Source organism: Palaemon carinicauda, unplaced genomic scaffold (assembly GCF_036898095.1).
Source record: "Palaemon carinicauda isolate YSFRI2023 unplaced genomic scaffold, ASM3689809v2 scaffold913, whole genome shotgun sequence".
Lineage (NCBI taxonomy): Eukaryota > Metazoa > Arthropoda > Malacostraca > Decapoda > Palaemonidae > Palaemon > Palaemon carinicauda.
Window position 1 is genome coordinate 46,346 of NW_027172219.1, and position 23,655 is coordinate 70,000.

The following is a 23,655-nucleotide window of genomic DNA, read 5'->3' on the forward strand; positions in this document are numbered from 1 at the left end:
GCTTGCAGTCTGAAAGGCTAGAGAGTTAGGGAGTCTTTGCAATCTAAACCAATACCGAATAATGGAAGACATTCGGTAAAGGTCTAGAGGTAACTCTCCAGCATCAACAAGGAGACTTGGGATAGACAAGGTTTTAAAAGCTCCAGTAGACAATCTAATACCTGCATGATGTATCGAGTCTAATATTTTTAACCGGCTTGGGGTGGCTGAAGAATATATTTCACAGCCATAACTAATTTTGGAAAAAATCAAGGCCTTGTATAATTTTAGAATAGTATTGCGGTCTGCCCCCATGATGTATGGGACAATACTTTTAAGATATTCAGAGCTTCAACACATTTAGCTTTTAACGCTTTTAAGTGAGGAACCCATGTAAGCCTACAATCAAATATCAAACCTAAAAATTTAGCTTCTCTTGCACATGGTATCCGTTGACCTTTAATGTATATATCCGGGTCTGGATGTACTCCCCGGATACGACAAAAATGGAAAATGGTAGTTTTACTTGTCGAGAACTTAAACCCATTCATGTCAGTCCACTGGATAATTTTATCAATAGAGAGTTGTATTTTTCTCTCAACCATTGCCATTCTAGTGCCAGCAAATGATATTGAGAGATCATCCACAAATAATGTTGACAGAACATCCTGGGGAATGGCTGAGGATATCCCATTAACTGCTAGTGCAAAAAGGGTTACACTCAGCACACTACCCTGAGGAACTCCTCCTTCCTGGCACTTACTCTCTGATAGTTTCCCCCACTCTCACTTGAAAAACTCTACGTGAAAGAAATGCCTGAATAAATAGTGGCAGCTCTCCTCTCGATCCCAATTCATGAATGGTTTTAAGTATACCATATCTCTATGTGGTATCATATGCCTTTTCAAGGTAAAAAAATACTGTCACATGGTGCTGTTTGGAAGCAAAGGCTTCACAAATAGAAGACTCAAGTCGTATTAACACATCAGTTGTTGAGTGCATTTTTCTGAATCCACATTGAATCAGTGATAAAATACCCTTCTTTTCAAGGTACCACATCAGCCTTGCATTGACCATCTCCATGATTTTACATAAACACGAAGTCAATGCAATAGGTCGATAGCTTGCTGCTAAAAACTTGTCCTTACCAGGTTTTAAAAAGGCTAAAATAATGGCTAGTTCCCAAACACTTGGGTAACTGATCATGCCATATTCTATTAATAATACTTAAAATAAATAACTTTGTATTAAAATGTACATGTTTAACCATTGCATATGATGATGGAAGAGATTTAGCAACCTTCATCTCCCTTCCTTCCTAGACATTGGAAGCCTGCTGTCTCGGTCTTTCGCCAAGTTGTTCGTGGAAGACAAGATATAGTAGTACCATTCGACGCCATACTAAAACGCTTTCTTCTAACCCTCTGCCAAAGTCCATGGCACCAGAGGCACAATGTGACTCACTGAGTGCCACAGGGTCACTTACCAGGAGGTATCTTTTTGTGACTGTAGGCTTTTCCACGCCTTCCTTTCTCCCCGATTAAGAGTGCGGTTATGTCCTGAGGACGGAATGGTTATACTCGTAGTGGGATTAGCAGTCTCTAGAGCATGTTGCCTCACCCTCACCCAGGGGCAGATATCTCTGGGATCTGGACTGCAGTCAAAATCTATCGAAGGGTGACTACCTGAGTCAAGTTTCTTTGTGAAGGTCCTTGAGATCATTCATAATTGCAATGGTTTGGGAGAGGCAGTTGTGGCTCCACCTTTATAGAAGACTTTGATAATTGATTGGCATTTCGGTGCCCCTCAAGGATTGAAGCACCCAGAGTTGTCATGTTTGGATCTTGTAGATTAAGCCCTGGACCGAGTGGATGATCTGAGTATTTGTATCATTCAGGCAAGTTGAACTAGATCTTGCCTCTTCCACTCTCTAGGCAATGGAGGCTCTACAGGTGGACCCATCAGTTTGCACTCTGATGGAGAGACTCGAGGCAGAAGACACTTCCTTCTCAGTCTTTGAGGCAGTGGACATGGAGCCTTGGCCTCTCTCCATGCCGCGTCCTGGTTTGACATGTGGTCAGGAGCAGTGACTTACTTTGTGCAGCCAATGAGGTTTTCAACCCCGGAGTCTTTGGAGGAATACAAAAGCAAAACTATTGGCTATCTGGGTTTTGAAGAGGTGAGATAGTCTCATGCTTCTCAAAATAAGTTAGCTAGGAGGTTGCTTTGGCGTTAAGGAACTCGTCAAGCCACATGTCGCCTTCCGGAGAGTCATGTACAGGCAGCAGTGGAATCTTTGAGGACAGCTTTACAGGACTTCCTGATCAGCCAGGCGGTTCCCTTCAAGGGCTCTTGCTCAGCTCTTCAAAGGGAACAGCAGCCAAAACCACGGGTTCGGCCAGACACACTGGTTCGGGATAGAGCAAGGGCTTAGCACCTGTCTGAATACAGGATGGAAATGGAAATGCCACGACCAGCATTCCCCTTTCCAGCTGCCAAGAGTAGGAGTTGTTTGTCTCACCACTGGGCAATGTGGCAGACACGGGTCCAAGTCTTGGTTAGCGAGTGTCCTTCAGAACGGTTCCACGTTTCTCTTTCAAGACCACTGGTCCCACCTTATCTCTTGTTACGATAGAGTTCCTGTCCGATCTCTTAAAATCAGCGAAGCCCTGGCATTGCAGGCAGAGGTGGAAGCGATGTTGGACAAGAACACAGTAAGTCGTTCAAGACTGATCTCGGGCTTCTACAGTTGCCTTTTCCTGGTGGTTGCTCTAGGGTACTGGAGACCGGTCCTTATCCTCTCTCCTCTGAACAAGTTTGTGCATCAAATGAAGTTCAGGGTGGGCAATTTTAAGCTTCTGGTAGATCTGAGGGATGCGTACAGTTAGCCATCCTTTTTCTCTGGGGTTAGGTAACAGACAAGTGCAAAAAACAAGAATCCGCAAATGAATGCTGCTTTGGGGATGGTCAACTCAACTAACCAAGTCGCTGCCCATTGCCTATGCATAGTCAACTAACCCCAAGTAACCCACTGTACTGCCTTATATCATTTTTACGTGAATTCCATCACAATATAACTATTGTATTACTATATGAACACATTTCACTAACTGTACACAAGTGTACTTGCATGGTAAGACTACACAACACGTAAATACTGTAACAAAATACTGTTGTTGCTATCTTATAATAATGTAGTGTATATTACTATAGTATATTTACTTTACTCTCATTACACTACAGCTTAACTACTCAAGGTGACACTCTTAAGTGATCCCTATTTTCAGCAGGTTGACTTGCACTTAAAACTCACCGTATAGGTAGCCTACATCTACATAACTACTGTAAAGTACGGTATTCTGTATACAGTACTGTACAGTAGTTAATATAACCAAACACATACACAATGAATACACTAACACAATAAAAATCAAAAGAAAAGTATCTTGTTACTAGCTAAGTATAACCCTAGTTGAAAAAGGAAGATACAGTACTTATAAGGCCAAGGGCTCTAACAGGGAAAAATAGTCTCAGTAAGGGAAAGAAACAAGGAAATAATTAAACTACAAGAGAAGTATTGAACAATTAAAATAAAATATTTCAAGAACAGTAACATAAAATAGATCTTTCATATATAAGGGATTTTGACGAAGGAAAAATCTATTTCTGGGCGAGAGACCTGTGTTCCATGCTCCTAAAGCACCATTTCTAAGGTATATAACTGCTATATATTACCAGAGAAAAAATTGCATGGGAATGCCAGGTTGAACCCAGCTCGCTCACCTGTATAAGGTGTCGGTATAATACTGGGGCGCGATAAATCACAACCAGAGGCCTCGCACCATTTAGATATCTCCTGTCAAAATCCCCGAACAGCGAAGTGCCATTCTACCTCATACTACTACTAGACAATCCACGCCAGTGACGTCACTCCTTATAGCACCCAAGATTGGGGCCCAATTAGGGAGGGACGGGTGGGTTCACTGGGCGACACGGGTCTCTCGCCCAGAAATAGATTTTTCCTTCTTCAAAATCCCTTTTCTGGGCTCTGACCCGTGTCGCCCAGTGAAATCGTACCAGAGAATGGGGACCCAATAAGGCTAACTACCTGAAGGGAATAACACAAAATTAATATAGCTGATGAATTTTGATATAAAAAAAGAGGGATATGGCAACCCGTAAAATAGATCAACACGTAAATGACAGAGACAATTAGACATGATACATAATCAAAATGAAACCCGAAGGGGAAGTCAACAGGTATGAATAATGTTAATACAGCTTGATAAGCAAAATGCAGTAAAGCATACAATCATAGATATAAATAATTAACATAACCAAGGAACATCAGCTTGGGGATTCCAAAAACAAGTGAGATCAAAATAATTCGTGAAATCGATCAATAGAATAATAAATAATACATCATGGTAAATAAAACAGGTAGGAACAACAGGTAACCCAGGCAGAAGGGAAAGAGGACAGAGCAAGGCGTTGTGATTAGGACTCGGTACCCTCGGGAGGAACTACATTCCCCGCAGCTACTGTGGCAAATCTAAGAGCTTCTAAAGGTTTTAGGTAGTGGCGTTTGAAAACTTTAGGGGACTTCCAACCCGTATATTTTGAGAGCTCATCAAATTTCATATGGTGGAAAAAATTAATTGATGTAGCCACAGCTCGAATATCATGGACATGTGGGAATGATTCAGGATTAGCTTGTTTAATAAAAGAATTTGTTGCCCGATTCCTTTAAGGGTAATAGTTCCTCCGTGCTCTCTAATAAATAAGGGCCCTGTGGTTGTAGTGGAAGTTCTACTTAAGTAGGATTTTAGGGTGGTAACTGGGCACAGGGATGGATCCCTAGGAAGTGGAACAATCTTCCAGGGGGACCACCTGTTCTGGGGATCCTCATTTTTAGCCAGGAACACTTTGTTAGGAGAGAGAAGGACCTCACCTGAAGAGAGAAACTCTATATGACCTGGGTCTCTAGACAAAGCTGACAATTCCGAGATTCTGGAGCCAGAGGCGAGGCTCAAAAGGAAAAGTGACTTTCTTAATACAGTAATGCCATATAGTTACAGGATTCATTTGGAGTGTCAGAGGCCAGCTTAAGAACATCGTTTAGAAACCAGGAAACTGCGCTAGGCCGGGTGGAAGGTTTTAGCCTGGCACAAGCTTTCGGAATGGATGAGAAATATGAATCCGTTAAATCAATGCCAAAACCAATATGGAAGATCTTTTTCAAGGCCGACTTAATTGTAGTAATGGTACTGGCCGCCAGGACTGATTCGAAGAGAGTCCGGAAGAATGTCACAGTTAGGTTCATTGTCATTTTATCAACCTGGGAATCTTTCAAGAACTTAGCTAATTTCTTGACAGCTGAGTCATATTGTCGGAGAGTAGATTCCCTTTTGTCGGATTCCAGGAAAATAGTATTAGAAGGATCGATGCTCGCACCTCGTTGGGCTGCAAACTTCATGAAGTCCATAAAGTTAGGGCATTCAGAGTCCTTGAGGAAGCGAACACATTGCGAGTTTGTACTGTCTGTGTGAGCACCGGATTGGGAATCCGCCGGGGGCTGAGACCTAGCTCTAGCAACAAGGGGAACCAATTGCTCTTGGGCCAGTTGGGGGCTACGAGAGCCACTCGAACCTTTGAAGGATCTGAGTTTGTGCAGAACTTTCAGCAGGAGATTCACCGGAGGAAACAGATAAATCGTCTTCCAGGTATTCCAATCTAGAATCATAGAGTCCGTGGCATAAGCCTGAGGGTCCAGGTTGGGGGCTACGTAACAATCTAGTTTGCGATTGAATTCCGTCGCAAACAGATCCACCTGGAGACCCAGGACTTGAGATAGTATCCACTGGAAAGATCGATGGTCTAGTGACCATTTCGACTCTAGCGGAGTCGTCCGGGAAAGGGAGTCCGCTACCACATTCCGGACTCCTGCTAGATGGACTGCAGACAGGTGCCACTTGTGCATTGCCGCCATGGAGAAAATCTGCAACATGACGTGGTTTATTTGGGCTGATCTGGAGCCTCCTCTGTTGAGGCAGTCAACTATGACTGCACTGTCGAGAACCAGTCTGATATGGAGATTCCTGGCTGGATTGAGACGTTTTAAAGTGAGGAAAACTGCCATGGCCTCGAGGACGTTGATGTGCATGTGTCAGAAGACTGATGACCATAACCCTTGGGCTTTCTTGTGTTCGGAGTAACCTCCCCACCCTGTTAAGGAGGCGTCTGTGTGGACGACGAGTCCCGGGACCGGATGTTGTAAGGGAACCGACTTGGAGAGATTCTTGACCTTCGTCCAAGGCTGTAGACTTTTCTTCAGGAGTGGGGGAAGGCGGGCACGTCTGTCGCGGCGTTTTGCAGTTGCTCTGGATCTCCACACACTGTTTATGTCCTTGAGTTTGGACCGTAGGACGATGTCTGTCACGGAGGCGAACTGCAAGGAACCTAGGATCCTCTCTTGGTTCCTTCTGGAGGTCAACTTCTCCCTGAGAAATTGTCTCGTCTTCCTCGCAATCTCCTTCCTTTTGGCTTTGGGGAGGCACAGCGTATGGGAGCATAGGTCCCATTGTAGACCCAGCCATTGAAACTTGGTCTCCGGGACCAGGCGGGATTTTCCGAAGTTGACTTGGAATCCCAGTTGTCGAAGAAAGGTGAGGACTTTGTTCGTTGCTACACGGCAATTCTGGGCATTGTCTGACCAGATTAGCCAATCGTCTAGGTAGGCCACTACCTGTATTCCCTGAGTGCAAAGCTCTTGAATGACTGTCTCTGCTAGTTTGGTGAAGATTCTGGGTGCTACGTTGAGCCCGAACGGCATCACTTTGAATGCATAGGCTTGTTTGCCTAGCTTGAAGCCCAGAAAAGGACGAAAATGCCTTGCTATTGGAACGTGATATTAGGCATCGGTAAGATCGATGGAGGTGGTGACGGCCCCATGGGGAAGTAAGGTCCGCACCTGCTTGACGGTAAGCATACGGAATTTGTCGCAACGAATGAAGGAATTTAAACGAGAGAGACCCAGCAAGGTCGTGAATAAAAAACTAAATAATATAAACAAAACTGGACAAGGGCCCTCCAATATCTCAAAACTCATAGATCTGGTACTTAACTTAGATGTAGTGACAGTGGAGTCGGACATCTTGAGGTAAAGCCAGAGAAAAACCAGCGAAATTCACACACGGCAAAATATGGTTAAAAAACTGCGTGCTATTTAAGGAGTGACGTCACTGGCGTGGATTGTCTAGTAGTAGTATGAGGTAGAACGGCACCTCGCTGTTCGGGGATTTTGACAGGAGATATCTAAATGGTGCGAGGCCTCTATTTGTGATTTATCGCGCCCCAGTATTATACCGACACCTTACACAGGTGAGCGAGCTGGGTTCAACCTGGCATTCCCATGCAATTTTTCTCTGGTAATATATAGCAGTTATATACCTTAGAAATGGTGCTATAGGAGCATTTCACTGGGCGACACGGGTCGGAGCCCAGAAAAACTATAAAAACTTAAAAACTAGAGTAAGTGAAATAAGATAGAAGCAAGTTCCCAAGTGTACCCTCAAGCAAGAGAACTCTACCCCAAAACGGTGGAAGACCATGGTACAGAGGCTATGGACTACCCAAGACTAGAGAACAATGGTTTGATTTTAGAGAGTCCTCCTAGAAGAACTGCTTACCATACCTAAAGAGTTTCTTCTACCTTTACCAAGTGGAAAGTAGCCACTGAACAATTACTGTGTAGTAGTTAACCCCTTGACCAAAGAAGAATTGTTTGGTAATTTCAGTGATGTCAGGCCAATGACTCCGCAGGGTACGGGGCAAGCCCGAGGGATGCCTCCTTACAGGAAAGGGTGGAAATAGCAGTATCGACTAAGGTTCTATGTACAGAAACAAGAGGGACTTTCAAAGCCATGATGGGATATACTTTCAAAATCAAAGTCATCCCCGGATAATATTAGTCATTTAGGGCTCACCACTCAATACATTAGTGGGAGGCGAGGGAGATCTATGCATTTTTGAATAATCAATGGCCAAGGATACTGGAACTGGATCCGGCTCAGGAAGCGCAGAGGCCATAGATATGGTATCTGTCATAAGTATCGACTCAGGATCACTAATTGCGTGATCAATATTCATCATCATCATCTCCTCCAACGCCTATTGACGCAAAGGGCCTAAGTTAGATTTTGCCAGTCATCTCTAGCTTGAGCTTTTAATTCAATACTTCTCTATTCATCATCTCCTACTTCGCATTTCATAGTCCTCAGCCAGGTAGGCCTGGGTCTTCCAACTCTTCTAGTCCCTTGTGGAGCCCACTTCAACATTTGGTAAGCTAATCTCTCTTGGGGGAATGCAAAGAGCATGCTCAAACCATTTCCATCTACAACTCATCATGATCCCATCCACACATGGCACTCTAGTAGTCTCTTATAGTTTCATTTCTAATCTTGTCCTGCCATTTAATTCCCAATATCCCACTGAGGGCTTTGTTCTCAAACCTACAAAATCTATTGGAGATTGTTTCATTGTCATACCCTGACTCCATACAGCAACACCAATCTCGCTAAACTGATATATAGTATGACTTTTATATGTAATTTCAGGCAATTTGATTTCCAAATTTTACTTAACCTAGCCATTGTCCTATTTGCTCTTTCCAATCTTTCACTAAACTCTAATTCTATAGACCCTGTATTGGAGATCATAGTTCATAAATAATTAGATGATTCTACCTCATCAATCCTTTCTTCTTCCATTGCATATTCCCTTCACATCATCTGTCTTTCATCTTCAGCCCAACTTCATGTAATATTTCATGCATTCAAGTAAGCAAGTATTGCAAATCCTGTGGTGTTCTGCTAACAAGGACAGCATTATCAGCATACTCTAGGTCTAAAATCCTATCACCGATCCAGTCCAATCCTTCTCCACCATCTCTGACTGTTCTACGCATTACAAAATCCATATGGAGAATAAAAAACATGGATACCAACAAATTCCCTTAGAGTACTCGGCTGGTTACAGGAAATTGATTTGATAAGACTCCATTAACAGTAACTTTGCACTTGCTAGGCTCATGAACAGAATCAAATTTACATATTTAAGAGATATTCCATAATAACACAGGAATCTCTACAAGATTGGCCGGTGCACATTATCAAAGGCTTATAGTCCACAAATGTCATCAAAAGGGGATTTCTATATTCTACGCACTGCTGTACAACATGTCTCAAAATTTAAAGTTGGTCAGTGCATAAATATAAAAATAATCAATAATCAAATTATAATTATGGCCATCGTCCTCCTTAAATGGAATTTCAGAAGGCTCAAGACATGAAGGACCAGGATGGGGGATATCTTTTGACGCAGAAAAGAGCTTATTCTTCTTACCATTACTGGAAGAAGACAAGGAAGAATGATCTCTCTTAGCTCGTTTCGAGTCGAGAACAAAATCTCGACCACTGGGAGGACAGCCACTCCCTACAATACTGTATTCACATCGAGATACCACAGCACATCGTTTGCCACGGCAGGAGACTAGAACCACTAGCCATTGTTAAGCACAAGCATAGCACAGATAATGATAAACACACAGTTACATTGATAAAGACACAAAGCACTAAGCACTATAAGGACAATCCAGAGTAGATTATGAAAGTCGTGATCATAGAGAGTAGAGGAGAACTCTTATCATACCAGCAACTAGGCTAGAAGTGAAGTTGTGAAGCCTACCAGAAACCACACAACATTGCCCAGCAGTGGGGTTGCTAAGTAACCAATCATTATGCAACCCTTACCCCCCCCTTTTTTTTATAATTGTCTGGTCGTAGAAAACGGAACTAGGAGTAACCCATTTAAATGACTACGAAGTTTGTATCCGCGTACGAGTAAGCTAAAAAATTAGTGAGAGGAGCAGTGTTCGCTCCAGTGAGAAGTCTCCCTAGCCTTGTAAACATAAGATAGGATAGCAAGGTTCTCCCTGTCAGGGCTAGACCTGTATGAAGAAAAAGATCTGTCAGGAGAAATCCGCTTGGAATAGTTATTTTGGGAAGTAGACAGTGCCCTTCTGATGGTATAACGCTGTGCTGGGTGGTTCCACCTGGGGAAAAGGAGGTAAAGGTTCTAGTGCCATTTTTCTCTACTGTCCCTGGAAGAAGAAACATCTGAAACAGAAACTACAGCAGCTTGTGATACATTAGTTACTCTCTTATTAGCTTTAGGAATGTTAGGTAATATTAGTCTGTGCAGACCAAGGTAAAATATTAAGTTTATCATTGGTTCATTAAAAGATGGGTTATCCAAACAAGTTTGAACTCGTTGAGTAAATAACTTGTTGATCAGCTGTTTAAGGACGAGCGTGGTCAAAGAGTGCATCAAGCACAGCCACGGGTGTCTTGGCAGCTGCCCGATCAATCGTGAAATTGGCACCATAATCAGGATGCGCATTAGCGTGGTCATGTTAAGGGATGGATGTGTGGTCTGTGACATCAGCACGCACAGGCATAGCAGAACGTTCTGAAAAATTTGAGCATACAGTATATACATAAGTATACAGATGTGTGGTTGAAACACGTGGAGTCAACGCACTTGTTGATACTGCGATAACTTAGGCCTAAAGAAACAGGTGTTTGAAAGGGGATGACACTTTCATATTTGTACAAATCGACCACACCTGCAAAGTATCTATCGTGGACACCGAGGATGTCCAAACTACCTCTGAAAAAGGTAATGGAGAATTCTTGTGGGGGGAAGATCGATATTGTGGTCCCCTATGATATGAGGCAAGCTAGACTTGTAGGGGAGATAGGAACCTTCCAAAAGGTCTGCTTTGGTACACTGGGATATGGCAGGCTCATTCCGCAGATGAGGTCTCCTCGGACGAGAATGGGGAGAGATATTTAGCATTTCAACAGGAGAATCCTCCAAAAGAGGAAAGCCTTCTTGATGTTGAAAATCTGAAAGAATTTGTTCACCACCGAGCATGCTCATTGGAGATGATGGAGTTATTCAGATCTGTAATACAGTAATTAGGAACTATTGATATGGGAACTGGATCCTAAGCACAATGTGCTGGGACCAAAGCCAAGGAATCAGTCTCGGCTAGTGACTCACGATCGCTATGCCCTATGGGTGACAAAACATTAAAAATGGTATCACTTATCTGAAAAGCATGAAAATCATGGCTGTCATCCTCGGTTACTGGGGTCACAAAGGGCTCCAGTAGAGGAGAACCAGGGTGGGAGATGTCATGTGTCACAGGAGGGGGCTTGCGCTTCTTGTTCTCCAGGAAAGAAGACAAGGATGGAGATCTACCCTCTTAGCCCGCTCCTTGCAATGTATATGATACTTCTCCCACTAGGAGAATAGTCACTCCCTGCAATAGAGTACTCACAAGGAGATTAATATGAACACCATTTACCACAGCAGTTCAGGCTTGAGAAGGTTCCACATGGGCTCCCTTCAAGACCAGGCCATGTCTGGATAACAATAGAGAATCCACTCATAATTCACAAAATAATGTAAAAAGGTAGTCACTGAAGGGTAATCCAGCGAGGCATTGATTGTAGCGAAGGAAGGACAAAGTCTATGACCAGGAGTAGCAACCCTTCCCTTGCAATAGCTTGCGAGTACTGCCCAGCCTCGGAGTTGCTTAGTATCCTATTATACAGTTACCAGTTATTATTATTACTACTTGCTAAGCTACAACCTTAGTTGGAAAAGTAGGATGTTATAAGCCCAGGGGCTCCAACAGGGAAAAATAGCCCAGTGAAGAAATAAAATAAGGCAAAATAAAATATTTCAAGAACAGTAACAACATAAAAATAAATATTTCCTATATGCTATAAAAACTTTAACAAAACAAGAAGAGAAATTAGATAGTATAGTGTACCCTCAAGCAAGAGAACTCCAACCCAAGACAATGGAAGACCATAGTACAGAAGCTATGGCACTACCCCAGACTAGAGAACAATGGTTTGATTTTGGAGTATCCTAGAAGAACTGCTTACCATATCTAAAGTCTCTCTTCTACCCTTACCAAGAGGAAAGTAGTCACTGAACAGTGAACAATTAAATTGCATTAGTGAACCCCTTGAGTTAAGGTGTATGAGAGCAGAGGAGAATCTGTAAAAAATATGCCAGACTATTCGTGGTATGTGTAGGCAATGGGAGAGTGAACCGTAACCAGAGAGAAGGATCCAATGTACTGTAGTACTGTCTGGCCAGTCAAAGAACCCCTTAACTCTCTAGCGTTAGTATCTCAACACGTGGCAACTTTTATTTTCCTAGCTGTAGTAAATCAAGTTAGGAGTGAATCCGTATAAATTACTCTGAAATTTATATCTACGTGGGAACAGAGGTTCTAGAGAAGAAACAACGTGAACATTGGCGAGAGTCGGATATAACGGATTTTGAGCGAAGCGAAAAATCTATTTTTGGGAGAGGTAGCCATGTCGTCCTGATGGAAGTTCCTTCATAGTAGGTTCCATCAGGACGACATGGCCTGACCCCAAAAAAGAATTTACCAAATGATATAGGCATTTCAGAAAATGCTTTCTGATCCTAAAGGTATATCATTTTCAACTTGCATACATAACTTTGTTGATAGTCATAGTTACATTTTGCTAATCAGCATCATTATTCTAATATAGGCCTACTATAATTTACATAAAAAAATGGGATTATAATCACATATACAAATACAACTTTGTTAAAAATCCATAGGTAAGTGCAAGCAACGCATAAAACTCTATTAAATTATTCAGTCTTGTACCGTCTCTACCACTCAAAAGAAAAAAAAAAACTGATTGGAACAGTATACCAGTTAGGCCTACACCATATTCAAATTAAGAAAATCTATTAATTAAATATTTTCATATCTATTCTTTGATTCAAACTTTAAAAAATTGATTACTTCCTATATAAATTTGTGGGATTTTATGGCAATTATAAAATAATGCAAATTTATGGGATTTTATGGAAATTATAAAATAATAAAAATTTTTGGGCTCAAGCCATGGCGTCCTGATGGAAGGATCCTATTTGGTAGCTTCCTTGGGTAATCACTACTAGGATTTTCCCAGAGAATTAAACCACAGGTTATCACAGAATTCTAACTTCTGGAGCGAGTATCCTAAGGGTTTCCCCTTAAGACATCGTGTATCAACAGGGGACACGCATGTATTAACGTGCCACATAGCTATCTACACCCCATATAGAGTTAACGCTTCAATATGGCGGACAGAGAGCAGCTGGGAGCTGAGCCGCAGCCAATCTAGATGTGGCGATATCGGTACTCGCGATGTAAACAGACGGACGCCATTGCTTTTGATGACGTCACGACCGTCCTCTTCCTTTTGCTAGTAGCTCGCTCGATTGGACGTATTTTTCCCTTTGTGCGACTTTATCTGCTTGCATCCTTGCCATGTCTCAACCTTCAGCTTCACCTTCTTCTGGAAAGTTGAGTACAAAGGTTAAAGTATTGTTTAAATAAGCTCTGACCGTAAAGTAAATCTTACTTTTCGAGATATTTGCATAATTGTGGCAGAGCTTTGCCAGACCGGTCAGCGCCATTTTATGACGCTGCTGTTGCTTGCATGCCTTATTTAGTTAGCCGCAACAGCCTTACCGGTATATAAATTACTAATCAGCGCTATTAGTTATTTAGTCTTCATAGCTAGGAACTTTATATCGTGTTTTTGACGCATTAGTTAGGGTCTTCGCTGACCCCATACCAGTAGGCTTTGATTAGCCCCTAGGCCAGTGAGCCTATACCAGTGTTAATGCATGATATTTCAGTGATCCTAGTGTTAGTTATGAAGATTTTGGCATTATTTTACAATACCATTGACAGTGATGCAAGTGTTTTTCGCCTTCAGGGACCATATAGGGGGTAGGTTATCTTGAGTGCCTTGCTAACCTAACCTTATGATAGGACCCCTATATGCTCTCTTCATCCCTAGCCCTAGGGCTTCCCTCTGGTAATCTTGTACCCTATTACATGTGATAGGACAAGACTCCTCAGAGTACTGTATCGCCTCCCCACCTAAGGGAATGACCCCTCCCTTAGTGTTGCGGACCTTAAAGGTAGGATCACCTCCTTTAAGCTGAATCGGTCCTTGACCTTTTCCTTGCGATACGTCTTCTCCCTTCCTTGATTAGGGTCTAACAACCCTAATCCAGGTTAGGTTGGGAGGGCTGGTTTATGTACCTTGCTGAAATATACGCGTGCACCGTTTTTCAGTTGGTCCACCTACTATAGGTTAGGGTGAGCATCTCCCTTCCTAGGTGGCTGCTCTGGTGCATAACCCATCCTTTCTTATAAGAAGACCCTTTCCCCCCGCAACCTATCTCTTGCCTAGCCTAACCTACCAGTAGGTTAGGCTTCATATGTCCCTTGTCCTACACTCCACCCTAGGCTGGAGTGCTGGACCCCGTGGTGCTCCCAGTGTTGTCCGCTCTGATACATAGACCCTCCATAGTGCTATGGAGTCAGTTATCATTTGGTCGACATGAAGAGTCTCCACCCCTTCTTTGGGTACACCCTGTCCTCTCTTGGACTGCCTTAGCCCCCGGCCATTGCAGCCCCTGCTTAGGATGATAGATTCACCTCTATCATGGTGGTACCTTTTCCAGAGGTGTCTTGACTAGGCTAGTACAGCCTTGCCATCCCACCTCCATCTTTGGTGCTTGTCCCTTGCCGCCTCTACCCCGGCATTACCGCCGCTACGGGCGACTTCCTTATCCTTGCCGCCTTCCCCCGAGTGCCGGGGGATCGCCGCCGGCCGCCGGCTTACCGCCGTGGCCTCTCCATTCCCTCATAGCCTCAGCACACTGCCGACCCCTCCCGGAGTGCCGGCACTAGCAGCCGGCCCCCGGCCCCGGCTATGCTCCTTTATCCTTACCCCTGTCACCCTCCGACTGCCTCCGGCTGCCGGAACCGCCGCTCCTTGCCGGCAGCCGCCGCTACCGGCTGCCGCCACCCTGGCTTCTTTTGACCATAGAATGATCATTCTTGAATGCCAGAAACTCTGCTCGAGCGGCTTCCGGCGTGCCGGGGGTATGCCGGACCCGTCCGGAGGCGGCAAGATGCCTTGCACCCCTTTTCTCAGCTATCTTTACTAGCGATAGCTCCTAAAAACCGCACCTAGACGGCTTGTTAACGCAGACAAACTGGTACGGAATCGTACATTTTGTTCAGTTTTCACTCTGTCTTCTTGCGTGTTTCATCTTTCCAGCACGCTACGTGTAATTGGCACGTCTGGTTGCCGGAACCTTACTAGGATCTCATGATCCCCAGACTTTCTTGATAAGATTTCAAGCCTAGTCTATAATATGGTTATTCTAGATGGAATTCCCATTATCAAGACACCTTCCATGGAGGCCTACGGCCACCTGGGACTGTCCGATGCTACGGCAACCAGCCGGGCGGGTTACACGAGGCATGCGTCTGTCTCCTTTCACCCACCCTTCTGTGCATCACAATTAATTTAAGTTAATATTAACTTGTTAATAATTAACTTTATATACGAGCCATATTATGACTCTACAATACTCATCGTCTCTTTCTTTTACAGGAGGAGTACGTCATGTGTGACCACGACTTCTGCGCGGTCCGTCGGCCACACTTCTATGGACACACGGCGTGTAGGACACACGCCCCTCTTGCTCACAAGAGAGGGGATCTCAAGTACTGGGGCCCCACCACCTGTTCGGTCTGCCAAGAATGCTTACAGAAAGCATTCTATGATTCTCCCTCAGCGGAGATTCGGGACACTGCTCGGGACAACCTACGCAAGTGGGTACGTGGCTTTCAGAAGAACGCCACTGGACCATACCTAGCCACAGAAGAAATGAGGTCTTTGCTGTTCCCAAAGGCCTCTCCAGACTCAGTGGTCCCAGTCGAACAGATCCCCGTAGTCCAGAATACAGTGGAACCTGATGTTGTCATGGCTCAGTCCATGAATGATTGTCACCTGGATTCAGAACATGATGAACGCATGTCAGAGATCTCGGAGGACACCGAGAAAACCCTTATGGCCCAGGGTGAAGGGGAGGATGATGAAGAAGAGGACCGGGTAGTGTATACCGAGTCCGATAAGGAGGATGCCCCTCCCTCCATCCCCCCTCCTACTCCTACACCGACGGAAGTGTCTCTCCCGTCTACGTCCTCCACCACGACTCCTCTACCTACGGCACTGGATATGATTCGGCTCATTGAATCCGTGATGGAGCAGAAGCTCCAAGAAACTCACCAGATCATTCGGTCGATGGGAGGTTCCAAGGAATCTCGCAAAATCTCCATCAAGGACCTCCCCGCATGCTCGAGCGACAATCCGTGGCGATTCGCCGAGCATATGGTCATCGCTGACGACAAGATCTTCGTCAGCGATAAGATCGGTTCCATACCCCTGGAAGAAGTGGAGTTCTTCCCCCGCTTTGAGGCGTATCCGGACTGTTACGTCCGTCTACGTTCAGAACCATCCTCAAAGGAAGAGACCGAACCGAAGGAGAAAATAGTGTTCGATCTCTCGAAGGCCCAGGCTATGCTTGCCAAAGCGCTTAAGAGCAGAGGCTTTACCTGCTCTGGACTTCCGGCTCTGAGCAAGAAGTACCCCACCTACGTTGCGCCCGATGAAGTGGTGATACCCTTCACGGAAAAGGCCTTCGCTGCCTGCTTTAAGGCTGTAGAAGAAGGGAAATCCTGCCCTGCATTGGAGGAATGCAGACCTTTCTCCGCAGTCACCCCGCCCGACACCAAACACTGGAAGGATGTGCAACACACCTTCGTGGTGGGCAAACTAGATCCTGACGTTGCTGGACGTCAGTTTAATGAGGACCTCCCCAAGCTAAACGATCACCTCCTTCGTAGGGAACAGGAAACGAAGGAGAGGCTGGCAGCATCTCTCACTCTCCAGGTCCAGATGGACGTAATGGCTGGCGACACCAGAGTCCCTGACCATTACATGGTCCTTGCCAAATCTCATATGGCAACCTTAGTCAAGGATCTGTACCACTTCATGCGAGCTCCTAGAGCCTGCAGAGAATTCGTGTTCTCCAGTGCCACTGTCAGACACGAACCCCGGAAACTGATTTCCTCCAACATCTGGGGCAAGTACCTCTTCCCGTCTGATCTAGTGAAAGAGATCACAGACAAGGCCGCATCTGAGAACAGGAACCTTCTCAACAAATGGGGCATGTCTAGGAAGAGAAAGCCCTCTCAGGATGACGGTCCTCAGCCTAAGAGGAAGCAGTCGAAGCATAGACCCCAGCAACGTCAGCACAGACGTCAGTTTCCGCCACCCGCTACTCCCCAAGTGGCCGCTCAGCCGCCACAGACCTTTCAGTTGGTCCCACAGCCGGTTTTGTCCTCATCACCGGCCTTCAACCCCGCCTTCGAGCAGCACTCCACTACCTTTCGTCCCAAAGGTAGAAGCTCAGGCAGGGGTTCCGGCAGAGATTCCTCTCGCCGGCCCTCCAGAGGCAGAGGAGGACAGGGAGCTAGCGGCCGAGGCAGCAAGTCCTCGGGACCCCAGAAGCAATGAAGTGCTTCCGGTGGGAGGAAGACTCCGCCACTTCCAGGATCGTTGGACCTTCGACTCCTGGGCACACAGCATCATCAAGAAAGGTCTGGGCTGGAGCTGGGCGCAACCACCCCCAACCTTCCAGCAATTCTTCCAACGTTCAACCCCCCTCCTGGAAGAATATGTGCTAGACCTCTTGAACAAGAAGGTGATAAGAAGGGTGAAGTCCACAAGGTTCCAAGGGAGACTGTTTTGTGTCCCCAAGAAAGACTCAGACAGACTCAGAGTCATTCTGGACTTATCCCCCCTCAACGTATTCATATCGAACAACAAGTTCAAGATGCTGACTTCAACAGATCAGAACCCTCCTGCCTCGAGGGTCTTTCACGGTCTCGATAGACCTGGCGGACGCATACTGGCACATACCAATGAACCATCACGCTTCCTCCTACCTAGGATTCCGACTCCAACGGAAAAGCTATGCCTTCCGGGCCATGCCCTTCGGACTCAACGTGGCCCCTCGGATATTCACAAAGCTAGCGGACGCAGTAGTACAACAGCTCCGCATCCGAAACGTCCAGGTGATGGCCTACCTCGACGACTGGCTAGTGTGGGCGCCCTCGCCCGAGGATTGTATAGAATCCTGCAGAAAAGTTACCCAGTTTCTCAAACACCTGGGATTCCAGATAAACGCGAAAAAGTCTCGCCTATCTCCAGCTCAGAAGTTCCAATGGTTAGGCATCCACTGGAATCTTCAGTCACACCGCCTTTCCATTCCAGCAAAGAAAAGGAAGGAAATAGCAGGGTCTGTCAAGCGACTGTTAAAATCCAAACGGATCTCAAGACGCCAGCAGGAACAAGTTCTAGGCTCTCTACAGTTCGCCTTGATCACAAACCCAGTGCTTCGTGCACAGCTAAAGGATGCAGCGGGAGTCTGGAGACGTTCCGCATCCATCGCTCGAAGAGACCTCAAGAGACGGCTCCCAAGCAGACTTCGACTTCTTCTAAAGCCGTGGTCAGAAGCGAGGGCCCTAAAAAGGTCCCTTCCTCTCCAACACCCACCTCCATCTCTCAACATCCATACGGACGCTTCGTTGGAGGGTTGGGGAGGTCACTCCCACCAAAAACAGGCTCAAGGCACTTGGTCTCCCCTATTCAAGACGTTTCACATCAACATCTTGGAGGCCATGGCGGTTCTTCTGACGCTGAAGAAACTCTCCCCGCCCCCGTCGATACACATTCGCCTGACCCTGGACAGCTCTGTGGTAGTGCGTTGTCTCAATCGCCAGGGCTCAAGATCGCCCAAGATAAATCAGGTGCTCCTGACAATCTTCCGTCTGGCAGAAAGGAAGAAATGGCACCTGTCTGCAGTTCACCTACAAGGATTCCGCAATGTGACAGCGGACGCTCTATCTCGGACAAACCCGATAGAGTCGGAATGGTCTCTAGACGCAAGATCATTCTCCTTCATCTCTCACCGAGTCCCAGAACTCCAGATCGACCTCTTCGCAACGAGCGACAACCATCAACTTCCTCGATATGTAGCCCCGCACGAGGACCCCAAAGCGGAAGCGGTGGACGCCATGACCTTGGATTGGAACAGATGGGCCAAGATTTACCTGTTCCCTCCCACCAATCTTCTGCTGAAAGTCCTCTCCAAATTGAGAACCTTCAAAGGGACAGCAGCTCTAGTGGCTCCCAAGTGGCCCCGCAGCAACTGGTACCCCTTGATCCTGGAGATGCAGCCAACGCTGATCCCCCTCCCGGACCCAGTTCTCTCCCAGCAAATACAGAAGTCGACTGTCTTCGCTTCATCATCGAAAATCAAGGACCTTCATCTCATGATTTTCTCACCCTAGCCGCTAAGAAAAGGTTTGGGATTTCGAAGGAGAGTCTAGACTTCCTCGAGGAATACAAGACCGAATCCACGAGAAGGCAATACGAATCGTCTTGGAGGAAATGGGTCTCCTTCGTCAAGGCAAAGAACCCCTCGAAAATCACCATAGATTTTTGCATGTCCTTCTTCATTCACCTTCATGGACAAGGCTTGGCAGCCAACACGATTTCTACTTGCAAATCGGCCTTGACTAGACCTTTGTCATACGCCTTCCAAATAGATCTGTCTAGCGACATCTTCAACAAACTACCGAAGGCCTGTGCCCGTTTACGACCGGCACCCCCTCCGAAACCAATCACTTGGTCTCTAGACAAAGTTCTCCACTTCGCCTCCAACTTGGACAATGATTCATGCCCTCTTAAGGACCTGACTCAGAAAGTTATATTTCTCTTCGCTCTAGCTTCGGGAGCCCGAGTCAGCGAAATAGTGGCACTATCTAGTGAAGAGGGACATATCGTTTTCAACGATTCCGGAGACCTCTCCCTCTTCCCTGATCCGACGTTTCTCGCAAAGAACGAATTACCTACCAAACGATGGGGCCCGTGGAGGATATGCCCCTTGAAGGAAGATGCCTCTCTATGTCCAGTAGAGAGCCTTAAGGTCTATCATCATAGAACTTCAAACTTTGGTGGAGGCCAACTCTTCAAAGGAGAAACATCGGGCAGCGACCTGTCACTGAAACAATTGAGAGCTAAAATCACCTACTTCATTCGCAGAGCGGATCCAGACAGTACACCCGCTGGTCATGATCCTAGGAAAGTCGCTTCGTCTCTGAATTTCTTTCAGAGTATGGATTTCGAAAGCCTCAAGAACTATACAGGCTGGAAATCCTCGCGTGTTTTCTTTAAACATTATGCGAAACAAGTGCACGAAGTGAAACATTTTGTGGTAGCCGCAGGTAGTGTTATGAAACCTGCTCTGAACTCTGCTTAGAACAGTGAGTTATTAGGGACTCTAACTCGTCGGGTGCCTATGTTGACCCTCAAGTGATACGTAGTGAAGCAGAAACCACCTTGTGCTTTCTTTAACTGTTCTTACCTCAGGTGAAATGTCATAGTAGATTACCACATGAGTGCTACATGCCACGTGCATGACGTGTGTTACATAAAGACTAACGTTCCGTAGAACGAGTGCCTACTAATACTTGATTCTTCCCTTTCAGACTCAAGAGCACGCCTTTATGACTACGTACATTTTTATCAATGTAAATGTTTTTTACTATTTATTGCATGACATGTATTGATTTACCTGCAATTATCTAATAAAATGTCTATTTTATTACTTGTGCGTCTCCCTTGCTCCTTTCTTACTATGAAATATACTAATTGTCATAGTTTTATTACCCTTTATTCTTGGTTAAGGAAAATGCCAGGATTTACTCCGGGCATTTATTTATATAGAGCAAGTAAGTTTCCTTAGCGAATACTTACTCAGTTATGAAGATGAGTCAACTCCATGCACGAAGTGTACAACCACCACTTCTTCAGGTTTGTTTCGACGCGAATACCAAATCGCTCTGACTTATCTTCTGGATCTCATTGTTCCTTCAGCCTATATGAATAGCCTTCCCATGACCACTTTGATCTCAGCATAGCCCGTGGGGACTTCCATGCCAGGGGGGCAGGAAGGCAACTGCCTCACGGTAGCTCTAGTATAGACCACTATGCTTTCGGCTCAATGTTTTAGCACTCACTTATAAAGGGGAAAAAGTCTACCACGATACACTAATTCTCTGGTACTCTTCCATCAGGACGCCATGGCTTGAGCCCAAAAAACGGATTTTGAGCGAAGCGAAAAATCTATTTTTGGGTGAGATAGCCATGGCGTCCTGATGGACCCGCCCTGTCTGTTATCAGGTCCCGCCCTGCGCCGCTGTATCATGGTGATGAGCGAGCTCCAGACTTACGGATGAGGACGGACGTGACGTCATCAAAAGCAATGGCGTCCGTCTGTTTACATCGAGAGTACCGATATCGCCACATCTAGATTGGCTGCGGCTCAGCTCCCAGCCGCTCTCTGTCCGCCATATTGAAGCGTTAACTCTATATGGGGTGTAGATAGCTATGTGGCACGTTAATACATGCGTGTCCCCTGTTGATACACGATGTCTTAAGGGGAAACCCTTAGGATACTCGCTCCAGAAGTTAGAATTCTGTGATAACCTGTGGTTTAATTCTCTGGGAAAATCCTAGTAGTGATTACCCAAGGAAGCTACCAAATAGGATCCTTCCATCAGGACGCCATGGCTATCTCACCCAAAAATAGATTTTTCGCTTCGCTCAAAATCCGTTTTATGGAATGTAATGGAAATTATAAAATAATGCAAGTTTATGAGATTTTATGGAATTTATAAAATAATACAAATTTATGAGATTTTATGGGAATTATAAAATAATACAAATTTATGAGATTTTATGGGAATTATAAAATAATACAAATTTATGGAATGTTATGGAAATAAAATAATGCAAATTTATGGGATTTTATGGAAATTATAAAATGATGCAAATTTATGGGATTTTATCGCAATTATAAAATAATGCAACAATCATTTCAATGGTGCACAATTAATAAGACAATACCACTTTCTTACCTGCATAAAACCTTAGGCTAGGAACCTTTCCAATTTAAGGCTTGAGAATTTAAGTTCCTTTCTTCATTTTCACTTTAGCATTTCTTCTCCGGTTACCAACTGTTGACTGACTTTTAAGTTCCTTCATTTTCACTTTAGCATTTCTTCTCCGGTTACCAACTGTTGACTGACTGGCTACTGCCGCTGTTTAAAGACGTCAACTCTGACCAGTTAGGCAAATAGAACACTCATATGAACGTTCGTAAAGAAAGAGGTAAAATGGAGGTCGCAAAGCAAGACTCCAATTAGGAATCACATTTACTATCATTTAGCTGAAAGCTGCAAGTAAGGGAAGGGATATTACTTTATAAGATACATTGAATTATTACTAAGGTGTTCGGGTTTAAACATGACATTGGTTTAGACTAACCAAATTAAAACAACTGAACAAGCCTATAACCAAAGCTACAGACACCAAGAAAAAAAAACTTAACACCAAAAATTACGAAAACAAACTAAACAAGCAACCGCTAGTTCAAACCCGTAGTTACCTTCAAATGAGAGAGAGAGAGAGAGAGAGAGAGAGAGAGAGAGAGAGAGAGAGAGAGAGAGAGAGAGAGAGAGAGAGAGAGAGAGAGAGAGAGAGTAAATGTCTAGGATAAGGCCGCACCCGTTTTTCAAGTATTAACGACGAAAATCGGCAAAAAACAACCAGATTATTGTTGCACATCGCATAGAAACATGAGGAAATTAATAAAAAAGAAACTAGACTTAACTCTTACACACAAAATGGGGGACCCCAGTGGGAAGCGGGGTTTTTGGGTGGGGGGAGGAGGAGAAAAGGGATTTTTCGGGGCACTACCGAACCTAATACAACCAACTAACCTACCCTGGGGGGCCTGTACCCCTACCTAGGCCTACCGGGGGGGGGGGGCTTCGCCCCCCCCCCTGCGACCCCCCCTTAAGGCCACAGTGATTTTCAGGGCACCACCGAACCTAATACACCCACCTAACCTAGCCTAATAGCCCTGTACCCCTACCGGGGGGGGGGGCTCCCCCCCCCCCTGCGACCCCCCTTAAGGACACTACCTAACACATCCATCAAACCAAATCCAAAGTGATGGTACTGCTGTATACATCGTTATACTATCACCATTATAATATACTCCATAAAATAATGAAGCTTACCTTAAACTGTTGGTTCATCAAGATGTGCTGCTGCTTTGAGGAAAACGTGAAGCCGTTGTGAAGGTTCCCTGACATGCAGGACAATTTTTATTTTGTAAAATTAAATTGTGTCTCTGGCACAAATCCACTAGTTTTTCAATATAACCCCGAATAAGTAAGAACAAATTCATTGTAACTTAGGAAACAGTTAGGACAAGAAGATGGAATTTCAACTTCTTGTGCAATATCAGATGACTATTTATATCTTGCTAGCCTACTGACAAACAAAATAAAACATACACGTACTATTTGCTAAAGAATTTAATAGGCTACTGATGATGAGAAGTTAAAAATTCTATAGAAAAAAATACAAAAAGTGTTCATTGCACACAGGTTCGGTGAAAAACAATTCTTGGTTTCTACGGTCGCAAGGAAATTACTACTGTCGAAAAAGTGCTCGTTACAATGAAATTATGAAAGACAATATCGGTTTTAATGGAAGAGAA

General features: G+C 44.9%; 1 long non-coding RNA gene across 1 annotated transcript in view; it reads right to left on the minus strand.

Moving 5' to 3' along the window:
* The window catches only part of LOC137637668 (uncharacterized), a 54,474-nt gene extending 32,105 nt beyond the window's left edge, over window positions 1–22,369 (minus strand). Inside the window, exon 1 of the long non-coding RNA XR_011043745.1 lies at window positions 22,004–22,369. This is a non-coding gene — a long non-coding RNA (uncharacterized lncRNA). The remainder of the gene's footprint in view (window positions 1–22,003) is intronic.
* Window positions 22,370–23,655: the final 1,286 nt, after the last annotated feature.